Genomic DNA, 19,515 nt, shown 5'->3' with positions numbered 1-19,515 from the left:
TCTCATGCTGTGACCCCCTGTGCCACATGCGGAGGGGTCACCTGGGGGACTTGTTTCCGTGGGAACCTCAGGCCTTGGGCCTGAGTGGGGAGATGTCCAAAGCCTCTGGCCTGGGCCCAGAGTGAGGTCCCAGAGCAGCCCTGCCCGTTCCTCTGGGAGCAGCCGTAGTGAAAGCTGTAAAGCGGGGAAATTGGGCACGTCCAGGCTGGGAAGAGCAAAGCAAAAGTATCCCTGGGTGCACTGCACCCCACAGTCCAACCCCTCTCCCCCAGGAGCTGCGGGCCACACTCTGAGCCTCTGTTTCAAGTGGGCCCTGACTGGACATTCTCATCTCGGCACATGAGCCAGGGTCACCCAACACCACTATGCAGCTCTCCAAGTCCCGCTGGCCACCCCGCCCTCTGTAGCAGTGCTGGGCCTTACTCTGCACCTATCCCCTGGAGTATCTGCTTTCTAGAGTGGCAGAAAGCCCACCTGGCATGGGGTGGGGCATCCACCTTTGCAGAGTATGGCCTTTCCCCAGCAGCTCTCCAGGTACGTGAGTGGGCAGCAGACTAAGCAGCCTGGCTAACGGGTAGAGTGGGCCTAGCAGTGTCTGTGTGCGTGTATGTGTGTGCATGTGTGCGTATGTGTGTGCATATGTGTGTGCACGCACCAGCACACACACTTCAGATGCACATCCCCTGTCTAGACCCCATCAAAGCCTCTTGCCAGGACCGGCCTGGAACACCCTGTCCAGCCTGGTTCTGGTCTCTCCCTGGCTTCTCTTGATCAACTTCCTGTAATGGAAGGAACTCTGACACACTTCACAAAAGGGTGTAAAATTAGTTTTAAAGGGAAACAGAACTGCAGCATGACCTGGAATTCACTTTCCGCCCCGCGGTTCCACTGTGAAGCCAACACACCTTTGAGGAGTTGAGGGATGAGGCAGTGAGGCCCTTTGGGGCCCTGTGATTTCTATCAGGGAGTGCTCTCTGGCCGCTGGTGTTCCCTCTCTGTCTCTCTGTGTCTTTGGCAGGTATTTCCCACACTTTAATCATTGGCCTTTCATCTCATGATTTGGGTCATCTGTGCTATTTCTGTTTTTGTTTTTGTTTTTTGTTGTAGTTGTTGTTGTTGTTTTTGAGACAGGGTCTCACTCTGCCGCTCACTCTACACTCTGGAGTGCAGTGACGCAGTCTCGTCTCACTGCAACCTCCGACTCCCAGGCTCAGGCAGTTCTCCTGCCTCAGCCTCCAGAGTGGCTGGGATTACAGGCATGCGTCACCACACCCAGCTAATTTTTGTATTTTTAGTAGAGAAGGGGTTTGGTCTCAAAGTCCTGGCCTCACGTGATCCACCCGCCTCAGCCTACCAAAGTGCTAGGATTACAGGCATGCGCCACTGCGCCCGGTCATATGTGCCATTTCTTAGTTTGCATTTTCTTTTTAGTTAGTTAAACTTATTTCTCAAAGAAGCTTATTTTAAACTGAAACTTGATGTCCCTGCAATAAAGAGCCAGCATTACTTGTCATCAATAAAAGGTAGCCGGAGGCAGGCATGGTGGCTCACACCTGTAGTCCCAGCTGCTTGCAAGGTCAGGGCAGGAGGATCACTTGAACCCGAGAGTTCAAGTTCAACCTGGGCAACATAGCAAGACCTCCATCCCTTAAAAAAATAAAAAGTAACTGGAGAAATAAGTGGATCGATATTAACTTCAAGGCCTGTCTCAAGTGTGGTCAGGGATGCACAGCACAGGCCATGCTCTGAACATCCCTGGATGAGCTGCAGCTGTATCTGGGGACTGAAGGGAGTGCCCCTGGCCCCTCCCTGCTCCAGTCACCCCCAGTTCCTTTAGTTCACAACCCTCCATGTTGTCAAGGGTGATGGTGGTAGAGGTAGAGATGATTGAGATGGAGGGGCAGAGATCATGGTAGAGGTGGAGGTGACAGCAGTGGTGGCAGTGAGCCGTGTGTGGGCGCTAACCCATGCATGCATGCCCATGAGATGCCTGGCTCTGCACGCACACCCTGTGAGCCGGGCATCGTCCCGGTTGGGGATACAAGCCTGGGCCTGTGCAAGCTGCCCTCTCCCACTGTGGACCCCCTTGGAGGAGGCTGCTGTGGCTGCAGGACACCCTCTGTCGCCCTAGGAGGAGCAGTGGAACATGACCTCCCGTCGCTCCATGTCCCAGCGCTCTGCTTGTCTTCAGCCTCACGCTGGCGTCTGTGTTATCTATAAGCAGAAAGCTGCTTGTTCAGAGCGGGCTGGGACAGCTTCGTGCATTTATCAAAGGCGTGCTGGGCACCAGTGAGGTGTCAGTTCCTGTTCCAGGCATGAGGGATTCGGCAGGAAATGAGACAGACCCACCCCCTGCCCTCGGTGTCCAGCTGAGGCCAGTCAGGTGAACAGTCGCGCAGGCTGGGGTGGACGCTTGGCAGAAGACACACTTGTGACACTCAGAGCTCTCTGGGGCAGCCTCTCCGAAGAGGTGACATTTGAGCAGGAATCCCAAGGAAGAGCATCCCAGGTAGAGGGACCTGAGTCGGAAGAGGCCCTGGGCACGAAAGAAGCAACCACCCAAGCCAGGGCTGGGGAGGAGCCCTGTCGGAGGACAGCACCAGCCTCCCCACTCGGTTGCCTGACCAGCGTTTGAGGCCAGATACAGCCACGGCTGGCTCCAGGGCTCCCCGACACCATGGCGCTCGCAACTCCCCTGTTTCAGAAACTGACCACACACCTCCAGAAACCCAGGAGCCACCTGCACCCCTGTCTTCCCCCTACACCCCACATCTGCCCACAGACCCTGCGGTCTCAGCCCCTTGGATTGCCAGCCGCTGGTCACCTCCGTCTCCCCGCCCTCGCCCAGGTGGCCCCAGCTCACACCTGCATTGCCCTGGAGACTTCTGACGACACCGCCTGCTGCTGCCCGGGCCCCCGCCTGCAGTCGGTTCTCAGTGATCTTGAGAAGCACCGCTCAGCTCACCCTAGGAGGAGGCCTTTGGCCACTCCAGTGTTTGTCTCTGGACTTCTCTGCTGGCCACAGAACAAGACTGTGCTTTAGAAGGTGGACTCCCAGAACTGCTGCTCACCAGGTGACCAAGGCAGGCCAGCTTTACCTCTCCAAGCCTCAGTTTTCTCAGCTGTCATTTGTGCCTAAACATTAGTACTAATCTCATAGGATTATGGGGCAAAAAGTACGCAGAATGAATGCATGAGAAAGTCCTTATCCCGAGGCCTCGTTCAGACTGCCCTGGGTCGGCAGCAGCTCTGGCACCACTGCCCACACATTAATACAGCTGAGGGCTGCTACTCAGGTGGTGTCCTTCTCTTGCACCCACTGTACTCGGAGGGCACTGCCCGGATGCCCCTGGACCCCCGCCATCCAATGTCCAGCTTCAGTGTAGGGCTTGGTGTCCGGAAGAATGAGGCCCACATCCAGGAGTAGGCCAGTTTCACGTGAGGCTCAGGGCTGAAGCCAGAGGCCATGCAGCACTGCGTCGGACAGTGCTTATCTGTGCTAATCATGAAGTAACACAAGTGAGGTTTAAAAATACTACGCTTATTTCATTTCAGTGCAGGAGGGAGAAAGAACACACAGTCTGTATGAGCAACTCAAATCAAAAATAAATGAGGCAAAAGAGTCACCAAAAATAGTGTGGCATTAGAGACAGCAGTCTGCGTGGCTCGGCCAGCTGTCCTCAGCTCTCTGCCGGCAAGCAGCACCACACAGAGGGCTGCGAGGATGCCTTGATGGTGTTTACTCCAGAGAAGATTAACCTGATGCCTGCGATCTGATGAGAAGTCACAATTACCAGCAGGGAAGGTAGCACAGAGGGGACACACAGGGCACCCAAAGGCTCCTGGCATCCTCTCCTCCTTCCCTGTCACCCTCACCAGGCAGTGAGGTCAGAGGCTAGGCTAGCAGGCAGCATGGGAACCACTTGGCCAGAAAGTTTCCTCTTTGACCTGAAGGAGTTCCCCTTTCCAGACTCAAGAGTGTCCCCACAGAAGGGCAGGGTTGTGGCTTGGGCCCATGTGGGGCTCCAGCCCCCTGAGGAACAGAACAGCATGTGCTGTGCACAGCGTGAGGAGTTGCACTTTTGCCTTAATTTTATTACAGACGGGGTCACCTTCCTTTTTTTTTTTTTTTTTTTTTTTGAGATGCAGTCTCACTCTGTCACCCAGGCTGGAGTGCAATGGCGTGATCTCAGCTCACCACAACTTCCACCTCCCAGGTTCAAGTGATTCTACTGCCTCAGCCTCCCAAGTAGCCAGGACTACCGGCACCTGCCACCACGCCCAGCTAGTTTTTGTATTTTTACTAGAGACAGCGTTTCACCATGTTGGCCAGGCAGGTCTCAAACTCCTGACCTTCGGTGGTCTGCCCACCTCGGCCTCCCAAAGTGCTGAGATTACAGGCATGAGCCCCCATGCCTGGCTTCACCTTCCTTTTTTAATGTGTCAGAGGTCTGCAAATTATGGCCCAGGGGCCAGATCAGGCCCACCTTTTGTCTTTGTGAATAAGGTTTTATTGGAACACAGCTACGCCTTTTCATTTACATATTTGCTGCTTTTGCCCCCAGAGTTGAGTAATTGTAACCGAGATGGACTGGCCCGAAATGCCTAAAATATTTACTGTCTGTCCCATTACTGCAAAAGTTTGCCCTTCCCTGCCATAGCTGCTTAAGCACCCTGGGGAAGCGTCCTGTCCACTGAAGAAAGCTCCGGTGTCCATGGGGCTTTGGTCAGTGTTGGTTTTGCTATGCTAATGTTGATTTGGAGCTTTAGAGATTTTTGGTTGATTGATTGGTTGGTTGGTTTTTTGGGGTTTTTTTTGAGACAGGATCTCGATCCATCACCCAGGCTAGAATGCAGTGGTGCAATCATGGCCCAGTGCAGCCGCCACCTCCCTGGACTCAAGTGATCCTCCCACCTCAGCCTCCCAAGTAGCTGAGACCATAGGCATGCGCCACCATGCACAGCTAATTTTTGTATTTTTTTTGTAGAGACGGGGTTTTACCATGTTGCCCAGACTGGTCTGGAACTCCTGGGCTCAGTCTGCCCACCTCGGCCTCCCGAAGTGTTAGGATTGCAGGTGTGAGCCATCACACCCAGCCCCTAGAGATGGTTTTATTTAAAAAAGAAAGGCGATTCTGCAATAATGAGATTTCTCTGATGCAAAGAACATCTTTTGTCCAGAGACGTTTAGTCACTCAATGAGCCTCAAACCCCACTGTGAAGGAAAGCACTACATTCTGGCCACCAGCACCCACCTGCCGCCTGCTGACAGCTTCAGCTTTCAGAGCAAAGGAGGCTTCCCACAGACTCCCAGGGGCCAAGCAGGGTCCCCCTGGCCACCCTGCTGGGCCACCTCCAACATCTCCGAGTGAGGGGTGTGTGGGACTCCACAGGCCAGGGCTCGGGGAGGACCTCCTCGCTCCTGGCGGGTCCTTTCCTGGGATGTGCTAACGTCCCTTGGCTCTCCTCCAGCTTCCATGAATCACAGTGGAGCTATTTAAACCTGTGGCTGTGAGAATGTGTCAATGTGTCCACCCCCTTGAGACCACAGGGCTTTCAAGACAGAGCATCCTTTCAATAGACCGTGGAGCCAAGTACTGAATCTGATAAGGCGTTTTCACCAGGCCTGTGTGAAACACTTAAAAATTGTGCATAACATGTAACTGGACAGGTATCTACCAGAAAACAGTGCAAGGAGCTTTTAAGCCATGAGGTTTGCCTCTGTGGGAAGGCGTTGGGGTGCTGCTCACACGTGGCGTGACTCGGGTGGGGCAGACAGTAGACAGTGGCGGTGACACTGCAGTGACACTACGGAGTGTGGACACTAACACGTCCCCACAGGACTTCTGCGTGAGGCCTCAGACAGGAGCTTGACCAGCGTCAACTGGACCTCCTGCATCTGATCCTCCCCCAGAGTGAGGTTTTGAACAGGGATGGGCAGAACGCCACAGATCACACCGCTGCTGAAATAGGTCTGCCTTCTGGGTACCAGTTATGGAAGCTGATTTGTGTGTCACATCCCCAGGAGCGCAGGTGATGGTCTCACAACAGGAAAACCCAGCAGAATCTCACGGTGGGCTGGAAAGTCAACACACCGCCTAAAACCCACAAAATACTGTGACCAGGAGTATGCATGGAGACAGTGCCGAGCTCTGTACAGGCCGTCTCACTTCAGTGAGACCCCTCCCACCCCCCACCAAGAGAGAGGAAAAATCCTAGACTGAGGCCCACAAGGACGGGCGTATGGGGCCGGGGACACGGGGTGCATAGAGCAGAGGCATGGATTCTGCAAGGTTGTGTGCAAAGCAGATGGAGGAGCACAGGTGTCTGGAGGGGAAGCATGGCTTTCTTATTTAGCTTTTTTTGAGATGAGGTCTCACTCTGTCTCCCAGGCTGGAGTGCAGTGGCGTGATCTTGGCTCACTGCAGCCTCAGGCTCAGGCCATCCTCCCATCTCAGCCTCCCAAGTTGCTGGGACAACAGGTGCACATCACCATACCTGGCTTTTTTTTTTCTCTCTCTCTCTTGTTTTTAGTAGAGATGGGGTTTCAGTATGTTGCTGGGCTAGTCTAGAATTCCAGGGCTCAAGAGATTCGCCCACCAGGCATGGATGGCTCACACCTGTAATTCCAGCACTTTGGGAGGCCAGCGCAGGCAGATCACTTGGGGTCGGGAGTTCAAGACCATCTTGGCCAACATGGTGAAACCCTGTTGTAAAAATACAAAAATTAGCTGGGCATGGTGGCAGGTGCCTATAATCCCAGCTACTCAAGAGACTGAGGCAGGATAATTGCTTGACCTGGGAGATGGAGGTTGCAGTGAGCCAAGATCGTGCCACTGCACTGCAGGCTGGGTGTCAGAGCAAGACTCTGTCTCAAAAAAAAAAAAAAAAAAAAAAAACTTGGCCTCCCAAAGTGCTGGGATTACAGGCATGAGCCACCATGCCCAGCCAGGCGTGGCCTGAAAAGCTGTATTCCTGGAAGAGATGTTGTCCTGGAGCAGGGTTTAGCAAAATTTTTATTTTATATTATTTTATTTTATTTTGAGACAAGACCTCGCTCAGTTGCCTAGGCGGGAGTACAACAGTGCGATCATAGGTGACTGCAGACTTGACCTGCCAGGCTCAAGCAGTCTTCCCACCTGAACCTCCCAAGTAGTTGGTACTACAGACACACACCTGTAATGCCACAGCTGTAAACCACACCCAGCTAATTTTTTTGTAATTTTGTAGAGAAGATGTCTCACTGTGTTGCCCAGGCTGGTTTTGAACTCCTCAGCTCAAGCAATCCTCCTACCACAGCCTCCCAATCTCAAAGTGCTGGGATTACAAGCGCGAGCTACTGCGCCCAGCCAGGCAAATGTTTTCATAGAGGACCAGATAGTCGATGTTTTCAGCTTGCAGGAAATTCAGTCTCTATTGCAACTACTCAGGTCTGCCATAGTAGCGTGAAAGCAGCTATGGGCAATATGTAAATAGGTGCTGTGTACTGAATGTTTCTGTCCCCCAAGATTGATAGCTGCAGCCCTGATCCTCAATGTGATGGCATTAAGAGGTGGGACCTGGGAGGTGATAAGGTTTAGATAAGCTCGGGTCTTGCTCTGTTGCCCAGGCTGGAGTGCAGTGGCATGATTATGGCTCACTGCAGCCTGAACCTCCTGGGCTCAAGCGATCCTCCAACCTCAGCATCCCAAGTAGCTGGGACCACAGGTATGCACCACGACGCCCAGCTAATTTTTTTGTCATTTTGGGGTAGGGGCCTCATGACAGCACTAGTGCCTTGGTAAGAAGAAGAAAAGACCAGAGCTCCCTCCCTACTCTGTGTGGAACAGCAGGAAGGAATTGTGTCTACAAGGCAAGAGAGAGCCCTCACCCAGAACCCCATCAGCCAGGACCCTGATGTTGGATTTACCAGCCTCCAGCACCGTGAGACAGAAATGTCTGTTGTTTAAGCCACCCAGGTTGTGATATTTTGTTATGGCAGCCCCAAGCTCACTAAGATAACAAGATAGCTTGGCTGCATGCCAATAAAACTTTATTTATGGATGCTGAGATTGGAACTTTATATAAATTTTGTGTGTTATGAAATGTTATTCTTCTTTTGGTTTTCTTTCATTTAAAACTGTAAAAATTTGACTTCGCACAGTGGTTCACACCTGTAATCCCAGCACTTTGGGAGGCTAAGGCAAGAGGACAGTGTAAGGCCAGGAATCTGAGACCAGCCTGGACAACATAGCAAGACTCTGTCTCTACAGAAAAATTTTAAAATTAGCCGGAGGTGGTGGCACACACATATAGTTCCAGCTACTTGGGAGGCTGAGGCAGACGGCTCCCTTGAGCCCGGGAGTTCAAGGCTGCAGTGAGCTGTGATCATGCCACTGCACTCCAGCCTGGGCAACAGAGCAAGTTCCCTTCTCAAAAAAAAAAAAAATTAAATGAGTTAAATAAAACTATAAAAACTATTCTTAGCTCAAGTCTGCACAAACACAGGTGACAGGCTGGCGCAGCAGTTTGCCAACCCCTGTCCTGGAGCAAGGAGGGAAGCCGTCATGCTGCACTCTGCTGGCCAGCCGGCGTGCAATGCTGCTCAGGTTCTGGGTTCCTCTGTCATTTTAGGAAGGATGTGGCAAACAGAAACGCCATTAAAAGAGGGTGGCAGGTTGCTGATGTTTCAGAGAAACTGCTGAATGATGACTAATTAAGGCTCTCAAGTTGGGCACTGGAGCACCGGACTTCCTGCTCTCCAAAGCCCAGCTTGGCGGCCTCGACCTCAGCATCTTCAATGGTACAGCACCGCCCCAAGGCCGACCTATAAGGTTTGGCGAGGGTCCAGCATCACAGCCCATGTGTGGCACGCGTTGCACAGCGTCAGCCAAAATTACATTGATGGGTTTAAGTCAGAAACCTTGTGTGGAAGGAGGGAAAGAAGCAAGGATTGCTCACGAGAACAAAGGGCCCGGTTGTAGATGGGGTGAACTAAAGCGGCTGTCCTCAGATGCTCCAGGGATTGTTCTAGACAGAGGGACTCACTTGGTTGTCAGTCTTCAGAGGGCAGAGCAAGCCCAGCAGGTCAAAGTGATGAGGAAGCTGGTTTCCCATCAACATGCAAAGGATCATGTCGTTATTTCAGTTGTCCCCAGTGGGATGATCTGCCTAGAGTTTCCCACAGGTGGAGGCAGGGAGACCCATAATGTGGCGATCTTGCGGAGGGGGTCGTGCATCCCCCGGAGCCCCGCACCTGGGATCCCATCTCTGCATGCTCGGAGGTTTCACAACCTGTGAACCTAGTTATCTTGGGGGATGTGCCCCCTCCCCACAGTCCTGGCCCAGAGGAATGAAGTTGCATCAAAGCAGATTGATTCAGTAGTTGATCCTTATGTTGTAGAAATAACTAGAAGTTAGAAGGAGAACCACTGTGAGGTCCCCATTAAGCTGGAGGAGAGTTTTGGTGGTCCCCAGACAGGGCTGGCTCGGGATTTCATTCTGTGTTCAGGACCACCTGCTGCAGTACAGTCTCCCACCTCAGCCTCTCAGACTGCCACCTCCTGCCCCGGATCCGGCCTGAGATGCCCCCAGCACCACCCCTGCTGAAAACAGAAGCAGGCCTGGATACTCAGCCTCTTCCATGACAAGAACGCACCAGGATTGTGTCCCTTTCCAAGCAGAACTTTCCCGAAGCCCCACCCTCCAGGACTCGGGAGGCCACCCCAGCTGGAAGAAAATTCAGGAAATATAGGGGTCATAGGTAACAGCTGGGCCAGCCGGCAACCGTATCTACCACATTTTTAAATTTTTTATTTGTATTATTTATTTATTTTTGAGAATCTCGCTCTGTCACCCAGGCTGGAGTGCGATGGTGTAATCTTGGCTCACTGCAACCTCCGCCTCTGGGGTTCAAGTGATTCTCCTGGTCAGCCTCATGAGTAGCTGGGATTACAAGGGCCCACCACCATGTCTGGGTAATTTTTGTGTAGAGATGGGGTTTCACCATGTTGGCCAGGCTGGTCTCGAACTCCTGACCTCAGGTGATCCACCCGCCTCGGCCTCCCAAAGTGTTGGGATTACAGGCGTGGAATCCCACCTGTAAACCTGTAAGGCCACCACGCCCAGTCTAAAATTTTTCTTTTTCTTTTTCTTTTTTTTTTTGAGAAGGAGTGGCGCATCTCAGCTCACTGCAAGCTCCACCTCCTGGGTTCACGCCATTCTCCTGCCTCAGCCTCCCGAGTAGCTGGGACTACAGGTGCCCGCCACCTCGCCCGGCTAATTTTTTGTATTTTTAGTAGAGCCGGGGTTTCACCGTGTTACAGGATGGTCTCAATCTCCTGACCTCGTGATCCGCCCACCTTGGCCTTCCAAAGTGCTGGGATTACAGGCATGAGCCACTGCGCCCGGCCTAAAATTTTTATTTTCATATATTTTTTTTGAGACAGGGTCTCATTCTGTCACCCAGCTGAAGTACAGTGGCATAATCACAGCTTACTGCAGCCTCGACCTTCCAGGCTCAAGCCATCCTCCTGCCTCAGCCTCTGAAGTAGCCTGGACTACAGGTGCACACAATGCCCAGCTAATTTTTTTGTTTTATTTTTTGTAGAGACAGGGTTTCTCCATGTTGCCCAGGCTGGTCTTAAATTCCTGGGCTCAAGCAATCCACCCACCACGAGCTCCCAAATTGCTGAGAGTACAGGTATGAGCCACCATGTGCCATGTTTATTGATCCATCTTAAGTATTTGACTTAAACGCGTACACCCAAATGTGGAGCTGCTGTTGACTCCATGATGCAGAAGTTTCTTTTTCTTTTTTCCCAGTTTTTTCTATTGTGGTAAAAGTACATGTAAAATGTGCCATCTTAACCACTTTAAAGTGTACAGTTTAGTGGTATTAAGTATACAATTCAATGGTATTGAGTGTATAGTTCAGTGGTATTGAGGGTATGGTTCAGTGGTATTGAGGGTATAGTTCAGTGGTATTGAGGGTAAAGTGCAGCGGTACTGAGGGTATGGTTCAGTGGTGTTGAGTGTACGGTTCAGTGGTATTGAGTGTACAGTTCAGTGGTATTGAGTGTACAGTTCAGTGGTATTGAGTGTACAGCTCAGTGGTATTGAGTGTACAGTTCAGTGGTATTAAGTGCATTCATAATATATGCACTACCATTACCACCATCCATCTCCAGAGCCTTTTTATTCTCCCAAATGGAAATTCTGTCCCATTAAACTGGAACTCCCCATTCCCCCTCCCCTGCGTCTGCGGACCACCATTCTACTTTCTGTCTCTATGTGCATGACTACTCTAGGGACCTCAGATAATTGGAATTGTACGGTATTTGTCATTTTGTGACTGGCTTATTTTACCTAGCAGAATGATCTCGAGACGTGTCCATGTTGTACCGTATGTCAGCATTTCCTTCCTTTGTATGACTGAGGGATGTTCCATTGCATTGCATGTATGTGCCACATTTTGCTTATCTCTCTCTCTTTTTTTTTAGACAGGGTCTCGCTCTGTCACCCAGGCTGGAGTGCAGTGAGTGCAGTGGCACGATCTTGGCTCACTGCAACCCCTGCCTCCTGGGTTCAAGTGATTGTCATGCCTCAGCCTCCTGAGCAGCTGGGATTACAGTTGCCTGCCATGACACCCAGCTAATATTGTATTTTTAGTAGAGACGGGGTTTCGCCATGTTGGCCAGGCTGGTCTCGAACTCCTGACCTCAGGTGATCTGTCTGCGTCAGCCTCCCAAAGTGCTGGGATTACAGGCAGCCACCATGTTCAGCCTTTGAGTATCTTTTTATCCATCAGTGGACATGGGTTGTTTCTGTGTTTTAGCTATTGCAAATCATGCTGCTATGAACACACAGGTACAAATACCCCTTTGAGACCCTGTTTGCAATTATTTAGGGTATATCACCAGAAGTGGAACTGCTAGATCATATAGTGATTCGATTTTTAGTTTTAAAAGAACAGCCATACTGTTTTCCACAGTGGCTGTACCATTTTACATTCCCACCAATAGTGCACAGGGTCCCCATTTATCCACATCTTGCCAACCCTTATTATTCTGGGCTTTTTTATAGCAGCCATCCTAATGGCTGTGAGGTGGTATCTCATTGTGGTTTTGATTTGCCTTTCCTTAATGGTTACTGATGTTGAGCATCTTTTAATATGTTTATTAGCCATTTGTGTCTTGTCTTTGGAGAAGTATCTATTCAAATCCTTTGCCATTTTTGTAATTGGGCTGTTTGGTTTTCTGTTGAATTTTGTTCTCTATGTATTCCGGATATTAATTCCTTATCAGATACGTGATTTGCAAGTATTTTCACTCACTCTGGGTTGCCTTATTACTGTTGATAGTACCTTCTATTTTTATTTACCTATCTATTTATTTATAGAGCTGGATCTTGTTATGTTGCCCAGGCTGGAGTCCCAGTGGCATGATCATAGCTCACTGTAACCTCAAACTCCTGGGCTGAAGGGATCCTCCCACCTCAGCCTCCTAAATTGATGCGACCACTGGCATGCACCACCATGCCTAATTTTTTTTTTTTTTTTTTTTTGAGATGGAAAGTGTCACTCTTGTTGCCCAGGCTGGAGTGCAATGGCACAATCTAGGCTCACTGCAACCTCTGCCTTCTGGGTTCAAGTGATTCTCATGCCTCAGTCTCTTGAGTAGCGGATTACAGGTGCCCACCACCACGCCCAGCTAATTTTTGTATTTTTGGTAGAGACAGGGTTTCACCATGTTGGTCAGGCTGGTCTCGAACTCCTGACCTCAGGTGATCCACCCGCCTCGGCCTCCCAACTTTCTGGCATTACAGGTGTGAGACACCACGCCCAGCTGCCTGGCTAATTTTTAAATTTTGTGTTAGAGATTGGGTCTCACTGTGTTGCCCAGACTGGTCTCAAACTCCTGACCTCAAGCAGTCCTCCCACCTTGGCTTCCAGCTCCAGGTGTGAGCCACCGCACCCAGCCAATAGTGTCTTTTAAATGAAGTATCTCTTACTGCCACTCAGCATTTACCAGTCACCTGCCTTCCTGGTCCAAAGAAACTTTTTTAAGAATGAGTTGGCAAGTATCTGAAAATACAATTTGTTTTTAAGAGCCAGGGATGAAGCTGAGGTTTGAGGGCTGGTCCGCTGTGTCTGAAACTGCAAAGCAGCCAGTGAGGTTACTTTCACAGCTTCCAACTTTTACCTTTGCTTGTGAGATGCAGCATCAGCAGCTGTGGTCTGTGATAGCCGTGAATACAGTCTGTGTTTGGAGACCCACAGAGTCCGGGCAACATCTCTGTGGTGGGGGCCACGAGGATAACGGCTGTTCTCTGGCTCTGGGAGGCCTGTCCAGAGCCAGAGGTCCATGGGGGGCTCCAGGGCGGCAGGTCAAGGTGTGTGTGAGGAAAGAACCCCGATTTGGAGCTGGACACACCGAGGCTGTGGTTCCAGCTTTGCCACTAATTTCACCAAGCGACCTTGGATGTTCTTTAATATTCTTGGGCCTCGATTTCCCCATCTGTAAAAACCATGTCGCGGCCAGGGCTAGGGGCAAGGCCCAAAGCTGGCTCAACATGGGTCGCTGTCCCCCAGCTCATGGCGCCTCTCTCTGTTTTTCGTTTTCCCATTTGTTCGCCTTCCTCCTTCTCCCTTCTCCCTTCTCCCTCCTGTTTATCTCTCAACACCTCTGCTTTCTTTCTGAGCACCCAGACTATTTTATTTTCCCTTCCTTTTCCTCTTTCTACCTCCCCTCGCCATGGTCTTTATCTTTATCCTGCCGGGAACACACAGCAGCTCCCCTGGTGTAGGCTTCAGAGCTGTGTGCCCACGCCAGGAGAGGAGGTGCCAGCCTCCCTCCTGGAATCACACGGGGGTGGCCTGGGACCAGGGACTCAACACAGTGCAGGTGGCCAGCACCACGGGAGATGGCACGTTCCACCCAAGTCCTCCCTTTGCCTGGCACCCCGAAGAGCTTGGGCTGTCCCCAGAGTGAGTCACCAGAGAGCCTGGCCCCAGGCTCAGCAGCTGGCATGGGAGGGAGGAGGGGCCTCCCCAGGAAGGAATGGCAGAGCAGGGAGAGGCCACAGGGAGGGAGAAAAACCCCCGCAGAGGGTGCTCTTACCTCTGGCCCATCCTCCCCAGGGCCGCCTGTCCCCTCAAGGTGGCTGCCCCCTCTGTGTCCTGGCAGAGAGATGAGAGATGGAGTGGCAGAGACTGCCCTCGGCTTCTCAGCAGTACACAGCTCAGAATGCACTTTGGAGTCAGCCAGCCCTGAGTCCAGGGTTCTCGGACCCTCCGTGTTGTCACCTGTGGCATGGTGGACAGCAGTACCCCTTCCCAGGGCAGCAGGGAAGATCAGATGAGGGAACTCAGGTAAAAGGTGGGCAGCCGATCCTGGCGCACAGTCGGCAGCAGCGAGGGGAGCTCTTCAACATCACCAGAACCCCCTGCCCTGAGAAAGGGGCTCCTGGGCCGACAGGGAAGGTCTGACTCCTACTCCGGAGGGGCTGCTAGGGGACAGGCCCGGGCTGCCTCCTCACAGCCACCTGCTCCCTGTCCTCCACCTGCCTCCTGCCGCATCTGGCTGCTGCTCAGCCAGGAAGGTTGGGGTGTCGGGCCCTCCCACCTGGGTCACGCGCTAGGCATGCCTGAGAGCAAAGGCCACGCCCCGGCACCCCATGCCTTCTTGGCCCTGCGGCGACAGTGCATGGCTCTGGCACGCACTGCACCAACTTCCTGTTGGGTGCTGTGGTCCCAAGGCGCGTGCTTTGCAGCAGATGTGTGACCTGGCGTTCCCTTGAGTGCTCGGAAAATGGCCTTGTCTCCGGTTGTTCCCGTTCAGGAGCAGGTACCTGGGGTGCTCAGGGGATCCGGTTTTTCAGGATGGGTTTTCTATCTGATGGGTGGGCAACCCCAGCTCCCTGAGCAGGGCTTAGGTGCCCCCATAATGTCCAGGGTTAATTGTGCCAGCCTGAGCCCCTGAGCCCCACGTGTCCCCCTCGGGATTGGCCTCAGCCTGGGGTGAGCTGACCCCAAAGACACTCTGCCCAATACAGCCCAGCCCTTCACTGCTTCCTGTTGCTGCTGCTGAGCAGAGTGGGCCTGGCACCTAGCAGAGATGTCTGACTGCTGCACATTCTCCACTGGCTTCTGCTTTCATCCCTGGGGCGATGTTGAGGGAGAAGCCGGGAGATGGAGAGGCCCTGGGACCACCTCTGTCCCTCTGCAGGGGGAGAGCCCTGCCCATCTTGTCTGCTCTCTCCGGGGAAGCCTTGGCCTGGGGATTCCCATCTCTGAGTGGAAGGCGCAAAGGCCCCTGCCTTGAACGTGGATGGTATGGGTCCCCAGTCCCTCCTCTCTCCCCTCATCCTTCGGGCTGAGCACAGGGCAGTGGTGGGGGATGAAGACCCCTCGGACCCCTTCCCCACCCTGCAGCCCCTTGCACAGCCCTGAGGTCACTGTCCCGGAGGGGAGGGCAAAGGGCTTCTTGGTGATGGCTGCCTGCATCCCCTCTCGCTTGCTTCCTCCACTTCCCCTGGGCAGGATATGGGTGCAGGGTGTGGTCATGGAGGGAGGAGGCTGTAAGCCTCCTGGGGGACACATTAGTGTGTGTGTGTGTGTGTGTGTGTATAGCTGAAGGGGGGAGGCCAGGGGCCTGGGCGGGCAGCTATGGGGACTCCGAACCATTGAAGGTTCCTGCTGCCTCTGCAGGGGACAGGCCCAGCCAGCTACTGAGTGAGCAGCTTGCGGCAGCCCTGACTCACTGCCAGTCGCGCCGTCTATGCTGTGCTGGGGGTCCGCGCCACCTAGTACCAGGTGAGCGGCCCTGCACGGCACCGTACCTTCCACCTGTGGTCACTGAGAGGCAGGATGGAGCTAGGGCAGGCACGTGAATTTTTTGGCTGTGGTCTATTTTTTGTTCATTGCAGCATTGATTAGATGTGAATGTGAACTGTTCTTGCAAAAGTCTAGACCTGTGGTGTTTGTAATCGGGGAACAGGCATTGAACGTTGCTTTGAAGAGACTGAACTTTCTAGCCTGTGATCTTCTTGAAAATTGTTACTGAGGCGTTGACGTGATGTACCATCAAAGGCTCCATTTGGCAGTCATGACCTTGGGCACCGTGGTTAGGTCCCGATGCTTCTGCTGTTGCCTGAACTATGTGATATCTGTCACTGTGCCACTGGTCCCCTTGGCTCAGGCCTCAGGAGATTGGAGGAGAGACTGAGGTTTCTCCGTGACAAACACAGGGAATCCTGACTGGGATCTCCAATCTCTAGTGAGGTTTGCACAGTTCTTGTTGCATTTCTTTGGCTGCATCTGAGCCAAAGTCTGGATGGAGCTGTCGGGGAACTGGGTTATGTTGACCTCCCAACCCCTGCCCACCCTCTGGGGCTTCCTTATGATAAGGGGGCCTTTCTGCCAGGCCCCCAGCATGACCCCCCAGGCCGACGACCCCCTAGGGTCATGACCCCTAGTGCACTCAGAGTCAGCACCTGCCTTTGTTGCAGCATCAACCCTCTGCCATCAGATCCCACTCAGGGAAGGATTGGGCTCCTGTTGGGCGCCTGCTTCTGGGTGAGAGGGGAAGTGTGTGTTGTGTAAGTGCCCTTCTGTGTCATGCGGTTTTGAGCAGTTGCACACCTCTTCCTGTCTCCGCTGGAAGCACAGTCACCGCCGTGGCTCCTCCAGGCTCTGGCCTGCAGAACAAACAGAACGTGGTTTTGTGTTACACAGTAGTCATGGCAGATACTTCGGTGGCTTGGCGTGGGGGACCTCCAGGGTTCCAGAAGCAACATACAAAATAACATAAGTTCAACAAGCAGCTGCTGGAGTCTTTGCCCCGAGGCCTTCCAGAAGACACCCAGGACATCACACCCAGCCCGGAACAGCCCCGCTCTCTCCATCCCTTCGGCGATGTTCACTGGGCATTACCACATGCTGGTGGCCACTCTGGGTGCGGGGACACATCCATGAAGGAAAGAGATGAAGCTCCCTGCCGGGAGGAGCTGACCCCCAGCAGTCTTACGGGATGTGGGTACAGAGATGAATCTGGGGGACAGTCCATTGTTGGTGTTGCGTCACTGACCTCCAGGATGGCCTCCAGGGACCCCGCCTCCTGGTGTCCACTGTCCCCATTGTATCAGGGTTGGCCTTTTGAAAGCTGTGAGTCTGAGTCGCCTGGCAGACAGATAAGGAATACAAGGTCATCATTCTGAAGACCTCAGGGTTCTGCAGACCAGTCTTCTGGAAGCTTTGCGCTTCCAGGATGATTCAGAATTTGGACACAGCCACAGAAAGCCTAAGTGCCACAGGTCCCACCGTGACACCCTGAGGTGGGGGCTCACACTTGGGCGTGGCTGGTCACATCTATAAAAGATGAGCCTTCACTTTTATAGAGGCTGAGGCGGGCGGATCACAAGGTCAAGAGATCAAGATCATCCTGGCCAACATGGTGAAACCCCATCTCTACTAAAAATACAAAAAAAATTAGCTGGGTGTGGCAGTGCGCACCTGTAGTCCCAGCTACTCAGGAGGCTGAGGCAGAATTGCTTGAACCCAGGAGGCAGAGGTTGCAGTGAGCCAAGATAACACCACTGCACTCCAGCCTGGGCAATTGAGGAGACTCCATCTCAAAAAAAAAAAAAAAAAAAGGTGAGCCTTTTCCGGGAAAGTGGAAAAGACAGAGAAGCCTCCTGACAGCCAAGGAGACCAGCAGCCAGAAGAGCAGGCGTTGTAGCAAGGCTGAGGACCCTCAAACACTGATTTTCCCGGTAAGACCACTGCCCGGGGTGCACCGTACAAGAGCAGCTTCACCTGCCGTCATGCAGATGGCACAGATGTCCAGGAAGCAGCTGTGGTCAGTGACTCCCCAGGAGGCACTCCCAGACCTGGGGCCAGAGCCTTCCCTGCACCTGTGCCTGATGTGACATCAGGGCAGGGCACAAGCTAGTCCCAGCTCCTGCGGCTCCCACGGCACACCCCTACCTGTTAGCACACTGAGTCCTCCCTCGTTATCATTCCCATTTTACAGATGGAGAAACTAACACAGGGAAGCCTGAGTGAATTGCCCAAAGTCATAGACCAGCACATGGCAGAGTGAGGACTCCAGTCAGCGCCAACTCCAAAGCCCAGATCCAAACCACTGAGGGCCTAACCTCCTTCCTAGGAGCCCAGACTGATCGCCTCAGTCACCCAAAGAGGTTGGAATAATGTCATCAACCAGCTCCCAAAGAAGATAGGAGCATGTGCAGTCCACAATGGTAAGATTTCAGCTTAGAGAGAGATCCTCTCCAGCCTCAAAGTACTGACTTTGGATCAAGACTTCTCACTAAAGGAAAGTTCCAGCCAGCTCAAATGTTTTGTACACCAGAATCTACAATAAAGAGACAGATACTGCCTTTTGCAGGACCTGGAAGTAGGTTTCCAGGTACCCACCGGACTTCTAATTCAGTGTTTATAAGTATGACCCTGGAGATTAAAGCAAAGCAGAACTTGCTCCCTGGAGCCCTGGGGTTCAGTGCTAAGGTGAATTCTATATAATGATGCTGCTGGCGGCTACAGCAAGCATTTATTTATCATGTACTCATGGGGCAGCTGGTGGTTCCACGTCACAGAGAAGCTGGGGTTGTCTGGTCTAGGTGGGGTGGCTCTTGCGTATGTAGCAGGGTGGACTGGGGCGTGTGTGTCCCATGATGATGGCAGAGGCTCAGGGGCAAGTCTCCTGTGACTGAAGCATCTGCTCACCTTCCAGTTACTAAAGCAAGTCACATGGCTGCACAGGAGGGCAAGGCCAGGAATTCACCCCTCTAATGTGTGTGTGTGTGTGTGCACGCACGCGTGCATATGTACGTCTGTCTTTTTGCGTATTTGTGTATATGTGTGTGTGCATATGTGTGTATATGTGTGTACATGTGTATGTCTATATGTGTGTACGTGTGTAGGTATGTGTGTATGTGTATGTGTGTAGGTATGTGTGGTGTGTGTGTAGGTATGTGTATATGTATGTATGTACGTGTATAGGGGTGTGTGTGTGTTTGTGTATATGTATGTATGTGTGTAGGCGTGTACGTATGTTTGTGTGTAGACATGTGTGTATGTTTCTGTGTGTGTGTGTATGTGTAGGTGTGTGTATGTCTGTGAGTGGGTATGTTTGTATGTGTGTGTAGGTGTGTGTGTGTTGGGAGAGGCGGCAAAGTCACACAGCAAAGGACATGGATGCTGGGAGAAGTGAGGCATTGGGGGTCAGTAACTCCACCTCCCATACCCTCATGCCCTCCCTATGTAAATCAGGTGCCAGCTCCCAGCTCCCTCAACCAGAACATGTGGGTAACCATAACAGGTTGTCCCCACACCAGGTCAAATCAGAAAGTGTCTTCTATTATTTTGTGTCTCTGTCCTTGACTCCTGGGCTCAGTCCTAATCTTCCTTTGTGGTTTCTTGGCTTAAGCCATTCATTTATTTCCTCTCACCTGGGTGCACTGACTTCTTCCCAGCTCATGCAAGCAGTTCAAGTGGCTCTGGCAGGGTACAGATTC

General features: G+C 52.4%; 1 protein-coding gene across 4 annotated transcripts in view; it reads left to right on the top strand.

Moving 5' to 3' along the window:
- KCNAB2 (potassium voltage-gated channel subfamily A regulatory beta subunit 2) overlaps nucleotides 1-19,515 on the top strand; it is a 102,323-nt gene that overhangs the window by 14,557 nt on the left and 68,251 nt on the right. Inside the window, exon 1 of one of the 4 annotated variants that reach the window (XM_026448159.1) lies at nucleotides 14,416-14,825. The exons of 2 other annotated variants lie outside the window; for them this stretch is intronic. The gene's annotated coding sequence lies outside the window, so the exon portion shown is untranslated. Of the gene's footprint in view, nucleotides 1-14,415; nucleotides 14,826-19,515 lie in introns of those variants that run through there. One more of the 4 variants, XM_026448160.2, reaches the window with a different exon arrangement.

This window comes from Piliocolobus tephrosceles, chromosome 1 (assembly GCF_002776525.5).
Source record: "Piliocolobus tephrosceles isolate RC106 chromosome 1, ASM277652v3, whole genome shotgun sequence".
In the NCBI taxonomy this organism is placed as follows: domain Eukaryota; kingdom Metazoa; phylum Chordata; class Mammalia; order Primates; family Cercopithecidae; genus Piliocolobus; species Piliocolobus tephrosceles.
This window is presented reverse-complemented; position numbering and strand designations above follow the sequence as displayed.